At 37.7% G+C, this 7,243-nt stretch overlaps 1 pseudogene; it reads right to left on the bottom strand.

Moving 5' to 3' along the window:
• Positions 1-456: 456 nt before the first annotated feature.
• LOC110330861 lies at positions 457-979 on the bottom strand (annotated as a pseudogene).
• Between the last annotated feature and the right edge of the window lie 6,264 nt (positions 980-7,243).

Below are 7,243 nucleotides of genomic sequence, written 5' to 3'. Positions count from 1 at the left end.
TTCCTTTCCTTTCCTTTCCTTTCCTTTCCTTTCCTTTCCTTTCCTTTCCTTTCCTTTCCTTTCCTTTCCTTTCCTTTCCTTTCCTTTCCTTTCCTGGATATTTTCTTTCTGAGCTACATTCTCAACCCTGGACAATATTTTTAAAAATTAAGTGTAATGAGAAATACTCTTGAACTAAGCATTATGTATGAACTTATGAAATTGAATGTAATTTACAAATCTATTTTCATCGTTATCAATAGGATCTAAAATCAACTATGATTTTATTATAAAGCATATATATATATATATATATATATATATATATATATATATATATATATATGCTTTATTTTTACTTGGTCCAAGACTTGGAGAGGATCCAGTGGCTTGAAAGGTTCATTCAAGTGGAGGTTCTAAGGCTGGCTGGTGAAGAGCAGAGGAGGGAGGCCCTTGGAAGATAACGCCACCTCATGGTCATACTGAAAGAGTGAGCCACTTAAAGAGATTCTCTTCCAGAGATGGCTGGAGCACACCAGTCTGTTCTGGCTATGGCACTGCTAGCCTATGGAGGTTGGTCAGGTCGTTGCCTGTCTTCTTGAGCTTCACATCCTTATCCAGGAAGCGGTTTTCCAAAAAGTGACAGACATCAGGGTCTTATCGGCAACACCCAGGGAATGAAGATCTAAGAATTCTTGGTTCAGGTTACTCTCCAGGGCTGAGGAAAGTTCCATGGCCTCCAGGGTTTTGCCCCATTCATCTTGAGATGGCTTCTGCACATCCTGAAATAGTACTCTGGCCCAGGGTTTGTTCTGCAACTTGAAGAGACACTGGACACCCTCCTGGTTCTCCTGGGACAATTCATGGAAGAAGTGGCCTATATCTTCCAGAGTCACGTCATCAAAATCGTAGCCCAGAGAAAGGTGTAGGAGGCGCACAGGTGTAAGCTGACCTGGCAGTTCACAGCAGCCTCCGAATGCTGAGCGATCTGAGAGGTCATAGCTAATCCGGAGTATGGAGCTAACTGAAAAGAGACAGTGTTGGCTGCGTCTAAAAAAAAAAAGGTGATGAGGAGTTGGTCCTGGAGGCTGCGACTGGAGAGACTAGAAGGTGTCTGGAAGCTAACAAAGGGAGTTCCCAGGTCTGTTCTGTCCAAATACTGTTGAAATAAAACAGATCCACAGTATCTCCAAGGAGCTGCCTATTTACATAATATTTTATTAATACAAGTGTTGACTTTAGAAAACTTAAAGCACACTCAGGAATTTCTTTGGAATATAAAGCACCAATACTTAGAAACTGGGTTATATCACTGAAAACAAAACAAAAACAAACAAACAAACAAAAAAACAAAGAACAAAAAAAACCACAAGACCATATCAGGTTTGCTTAGACTAGGAAGCACAGAAAGAATTATATTATAAAGGCTTCAAGGCAAATTGAACTGAATTGGCTGGACTATCCAAATGTTTTGGCAAATATTTTATTGCCTATTCAGAATTTTGAATGACTTGACCAAATAGTTGTTTTGGCATTTTCTGTTAGCAGAAGATGTAGCTACAATGCTGGTGGCCTTGTTTGCTTAAATTTCTGAAAGGTTTCTTTTTTGTGGCATGCTCCAAATGGAGATGGTTCTTTTTGAAATACTATATATATATTTTTTAATTCTTTGAAATTTTTGCACATTTATTCAGTATACAATGATGACATTCCTTCTCTGTTATCTTTCTACAGCCCCTCATGTCCACCTCCTCCTCTCTCTTTCTTTTTTTACAACCAGAATACCAAGGACCATCTGAGACTATTGAGTTATAATTTCAGGAAATGTACATGATCACGGGTTTGAGGTTATTTACTGGAACATTTGAAATTAACCATTGTCTTCACCATTGAAGAAAGATGACACCCTCTCCCAGCAGTCATTAATTGATAATAGCTGAGTGCGAGTCCTCAATTCCTTGATGGGATGTTGATGTGCTCAGTTTTGTCAGGCGTAACCAAATAGCTACAGTGAGTTCATGATTGCAATAGCCACATCATGTCCCTAAAACCATCACCAATGCTCCAAACACTCTGGCTCTCACTTTCTTTCCACTCTTCTTTTGCACTGTTCCCTGATCCTTGGACAGGGAATATAGATGTCCCAGTTAGCAGCCAGCACGCCATCATCACTCATTCTCAGCACACGGACTGTTGGTCTCAGCATCACTTCTAATCTAGGCAGTCCTCAAACTCAAGATCTGCCTGGATCCTCCCTGGGTGGTTTTTTTTTTTTGGGGGGGGGGGATTTATGAGACAGGGTTTCTCTGTATATCCCTGGCTGTCCTGGAACTCACTTTCTAGACCAGGCTGGCCTCGAACTCAGAAATCTGCCTGCCTCTGCCTCCCGAGTGCTGGGATTAAAGGCGTGCACCACCACGCCCGGCTCCCTGGGTGTTTTACCATGCAGAAAGTAGTGCAATTTTCCTTAGGTTGCCCAAACTCCTGTAGGAAACTGCCGTATGACCATTAGCTCAACAGTCTTGAGTTGCTCCATTAGTATGTGATTTTGCTCTCTCTTTTTAAAATTATTCTTATTTTTTTTATAGTCCAGTCGTTAGCCCTTCCCAGTATGTCCTCCCAAGTTCCTAATCCCATCCCTCCTTTCCCCTCGTCTTCAAAACAATGTACCCCAGCCCCACCAGGCCTCCCTACTCCCTGGGACCTCAGGTCTCTAGAGGGTAGGACACGTCTCCCACTAAGGCCAGACTAGGCAGTCCTCTGCTGTATATGTGTTGGGGGCCTCGTTTATGCTGTCAGGTTGGTGGTTCAATGTCTGAGAGAATGTTAGCAGGGATGATCTTTGACCCCAAGATGTACAAGAAGAACAGGGTTCAGGATAAAAGGTAGAGTGTGCCTGCAGTCTAAGTTATTTGTGTGAGGAAATGAACCTGATCTACTCTGGTAGCCTGTGGTGTCTAGTGGGGCTACTCCTGTCTCATTACAAGGTAAACTTATTTTAACTCTTTTTATGTATCTGTAAAGCTATAGTTTAGGAAGCTCCTACAGTTACAAATTTTCATATATCTTTCCTGAACATCTTTACTGATGTTTATCCTGACCAATTTCCCTTTTCTACCCTGTCCTCCCATCTCCCATGACAGTTTCGCTGATCTACTCCCCAACAACTTGGAGGAATGGTCTCCCCATAAATGGTTCTTATTTAAGTGCTACTACAACTTAAGAGTTATGTTAGGATCACTGCCTCATTCCTCAGTAATCCTGTCCACCAACTGCTTCCTAGTCAGTACTGACTATTTTCCTGTATTGAATAGGACCTCAACTGAATTGAGATAGATTAGTGTTTTGAACTCTGTAAGTCAGATCTACTTTGATCTTGATGTTAGCTATTTCTAATAACTGCAGCTCTTTGCCTTCTCCACCCTTTTTTACTGCCCAGCTACAACAAGGACCTCATAGCAAACTGGATTGCCATATATTATTTAGTTGCAGGCAATTTTTCAAATAAACAAACATAAAGAAATACAAAAAGAAGTGATGCTTTTTCTTTGTAGTGATTAAATAGCTGTCAGGGATCTCTTACTAGAGTGTAAGAAAATAAAGTACAGGAGTGGAACATGAATATTAAAACTTTACCTAAGGACTATCGTTAAGAAACTGAACATCAGCTGAATTGGGAGAAAGTATTGCTGACTATAAACCAGTTAACTTATGCTCGCCTGAGTAAACTACTGATAAGCCATATAGCTCTTAAGAGGGAGTGCCCACAACCAACTGAACTGGCTCTAGAGGCGGTAGAAGACTGAGATCCTTGGTGTCTGGTGAGTGTCCACCTGTGGTTAAGCCAGGCGCATACATGTGTGTTTGCTTCTGTGAGTATTCTTGTATGTAATGTAGTTATTTATAAATACTATTCTTGCCTCTTTACAAAAAAGATGATTACATACATTATTGAAAGCTAATTTAATATTGCTACTTAAACAAGTTTTTAAATTGTCACCAATAGATTCCTGCTTTCATGGGTGGGATACAATATTAGTTTTGTGGGCGAGATTTCAGAACCCTACGTATACATTGGAAATTTTCAGTTGTTAGTCAGTAGGAGAGTGGCTGACCTACCTAAATCAGTATAGGGGAAGGTGTTCTTCATGGTTCCCAGAGCTTCCCAATAGAATTGTGTTCTATTGGCTCATAGTGGTAGTTGGCCTCAATAATGCCTTGGTTGAGCTTCCTTCCCTATACCACTTCCTCTCCTCTCTAGGTTTCCTGTGATCAGGAATAAGTTTTTTATGCTCAAACTCTTTTTGTGGGATTGCTTTTTGAAAAGCAAACTACAGTCTTAGATATATGTGTTTGAAATACATAGGCAGAAAATAGATTAGAAAGCCACAGATTTTACATCCCTCAGTGGGGGAGACTGAGTAAGAGATGAAGAAATGAAGACTAGTCCTAGGAGAACAGGAGTCAGGGGGAGTGTCCAAAGGAGCTGAGAAATGATAGGTGGAGAATCAGAGGGGCAGTTTCAAGGGAAAGCTTTAAAAGAAAATGGGCATGCTCAAACATTAATAAAATAAATACGACAGAAATAAAGAGTTAGAAAATGTAAGTTGGAGGATGAAGTGTCAATCACATAATGTTGCAGAGGCCAAGAAGTGTGATGCATTTTGCAAGGCTATGGATAAGAGTGCTCATAGAAATAACAAAAGTTCTTACCTGCTATTTTAGTAATTCTCTATATAGGAAAAATAATGATTTGATTTGTCTCTCTTTAGATTCATCTTAACATTGAACAAGATAAAGAATATCAGCTGGGGCAAAACTCAAAACAAAGTAAATTTTATATTTCCTATTAGGCTACTCTGTCATTTTGAATACCAAACTGTATGAGCACAGAACCTGAAGAGAATATTTATTCTATTTAACTCTCTTTCTCTGGTTATCAAATTGGATTTTAATAGGATTCCAAACTACAAGACCCCTACAAGTTCTCACACTGTTCTCGTTCTCATAGACTCATGTTCTACATAGTATTATAATTTCTAATATGTTGTATTCAAAATGCTAGTTCTGCCAGTCCCATTAAAGTATAGAGTGTTAAATTTGAGATTCATTTTGTCTGTCTTAAAATGACTTCTGATCCACGCAACCACAACAGATAATCCTGCAACCTGGAGTAAATGCTAATTATGGTCACTATTAGAACCAAATCATACTAAATACGAAGTAACTGCAGGCCTCTTGGCTTCAGGGTTTTCCAAGTAATCCACATTTCTGCTTGTTCCCACATCCCTTTCTGTTGCAGAAACTAAAATATGTTGAGAAAAATCACTGTAGAAATACTTAACTTTTGGGATTTTATCCAATGCAACGTTTTATCGAATGCAATGTTAAACTTTGAAACTGTTAGTAGTGCTGAAATATATTTCTGTATGCAGGTTAGAAACAATTGACCTTTCCTTTGATTCTGGGCCCAGCTAGTGAAATATAGATCTGAGGAGAGTCTGATAGTAGGCTCTGACTGGAAGGTGTTGTAACAACTCCAAGCAGTTTGCATAGTAAACTTCTGACATTTTAATGACTTAAGACCTGTATTTTAAAGTGTTTGTAATATATAGTATTGGATTTTAAACCAGTTGGGTTTAGTAAAATAACTGAACATTATAAAATTTTTTCTCTCATGTGGTGTGTGTGTGCATGCTTGTGTGTGGCATGTATATGTATGTGGTATGATTCTCTAACTTATGTGAAGTTGGCACACGAAACCATCCACTATAGATGGATAGATAGATAGATTACTCTTATAATGCAATGAATATATAAAACTCCTACAGCTGAACTCAGTTTTTGATCAGCTAATTCACAGAGGAAATATGTCTTTGGTCACCTCTGCTAGACCCCACATTTGCTCTGACACTACTGTGGCATGGTAGTGGGATAGTGGATGGTGGAGTTTATTCCTGTGATCTGCAGGGAAGCTGAATACCAATAACTTAACATTCTCAATGACATAATACTAACTTTACATTCTAAACAATCATAGCCCATATTTATCCACTTGCCAATTGTAGGGCTTAGAAATCACTGTTTATGTTGGTAATTTGCTATATAATAATAAATATATAAATAAATATAATAAATTTCAAGTTAACACATTTGAACTGAAATATGGAGGGAATTAAAATTATTTGTTCCATGCATCTTGGTGAATAAAAATTGCCCTTCCAAAAGCTTGAGAACTCTTTAGAAGTGGAATTTGCTGGTCACATTTAGAATTTTTGTTTATGAACAAAGGCTGTAGTATATATTCAAATTTTAAGTCAGAAAATTTTTCAAATCATTCTTCAATGAGTTAGGAAGAACAATTACCATGTTTTGACAGACTTTATCATTTAAACTACCACATCAGTATCTTTTCCAAAATATTGTCTTGTATCAACTAAAATAACATTTCTCTTATTATGCAGGTATTTAAAGGGTTCCTTTCATAATTTTCCTTAATTTTTTTACAGCTATTTCATGATTTTCTTGATTTATTCTCCAAATAAACTCACTTTCACTTAGATAAGATCGAGTGAGAAAATTTCATGTCATGACTATAAAAAAAAAAAAGCCATATTCAACTTTTATAAGTAGAAGATCATTGGGAAAAGAAAATCAATTTTATTAATTCTGGTTAAATTCTAGTTCTTCTCAGAGGAATCATGAAAAAGAACACTCAGTTGGTTGGAGAAAACTTTACCTTGTGCTTGCAGTAAACCAAGCCTTTCTCCTTATGAGATAAAGTTAGCCAGGGGTTGAGAGCCCTCAGATCTCATGGAAGCACTCTTACTTGCCTTCAACATTTGGAAATTCATTATATGCAGTTATATCTCTTTCCATTACCCCACCCACATTTTACAACTTTTACAGTTTGGTAACTTGTTTTTGTATGTTTCTATAATTTAAATGGATTGCGATGTTTGTAAGGCATCATAGTTAAAGTAACTATGAATACAAGCATCTATCTCAATGATAATAGTTATATGAAGAATGTATATAGATACTTTCTTGGTCTTTAAAACCAGCTGAATGCAGAGTGTTGAGTGTAGAGTTATTTTATTTTCTCTGTAATTTTGAAGATTTTTATAGAAAAAAAAATGGGGTTAAAAACTTAGACTACATGTCTACCACCCCATACAGCTTTGAATTTATTCCAAAGTCACTGGTTAAGAGAAAATAGAACGTACTTTGGGGAATCTAGTACAGATAGTAAGTTTTCTTCCTA

The sequence above is a fragment of the Mus pahari genome, chromosome 13 (genome assembly GCF_900095145.1).
Source record: "Mus pahari chromosome 13, PAHARI_EIJ_v1.1, whole genome shotgun sequence".
Taxonomy (NCBI): Eukaryota; Metazoa; Chordata; class Mammalia; order Rodentia; family Muridae; genus Mus; species Mus pahari.
Note: the sequence above shows the minus strand (reverse complement) of the source record. Positions and strands in the feature narration are given on the sequence as shown.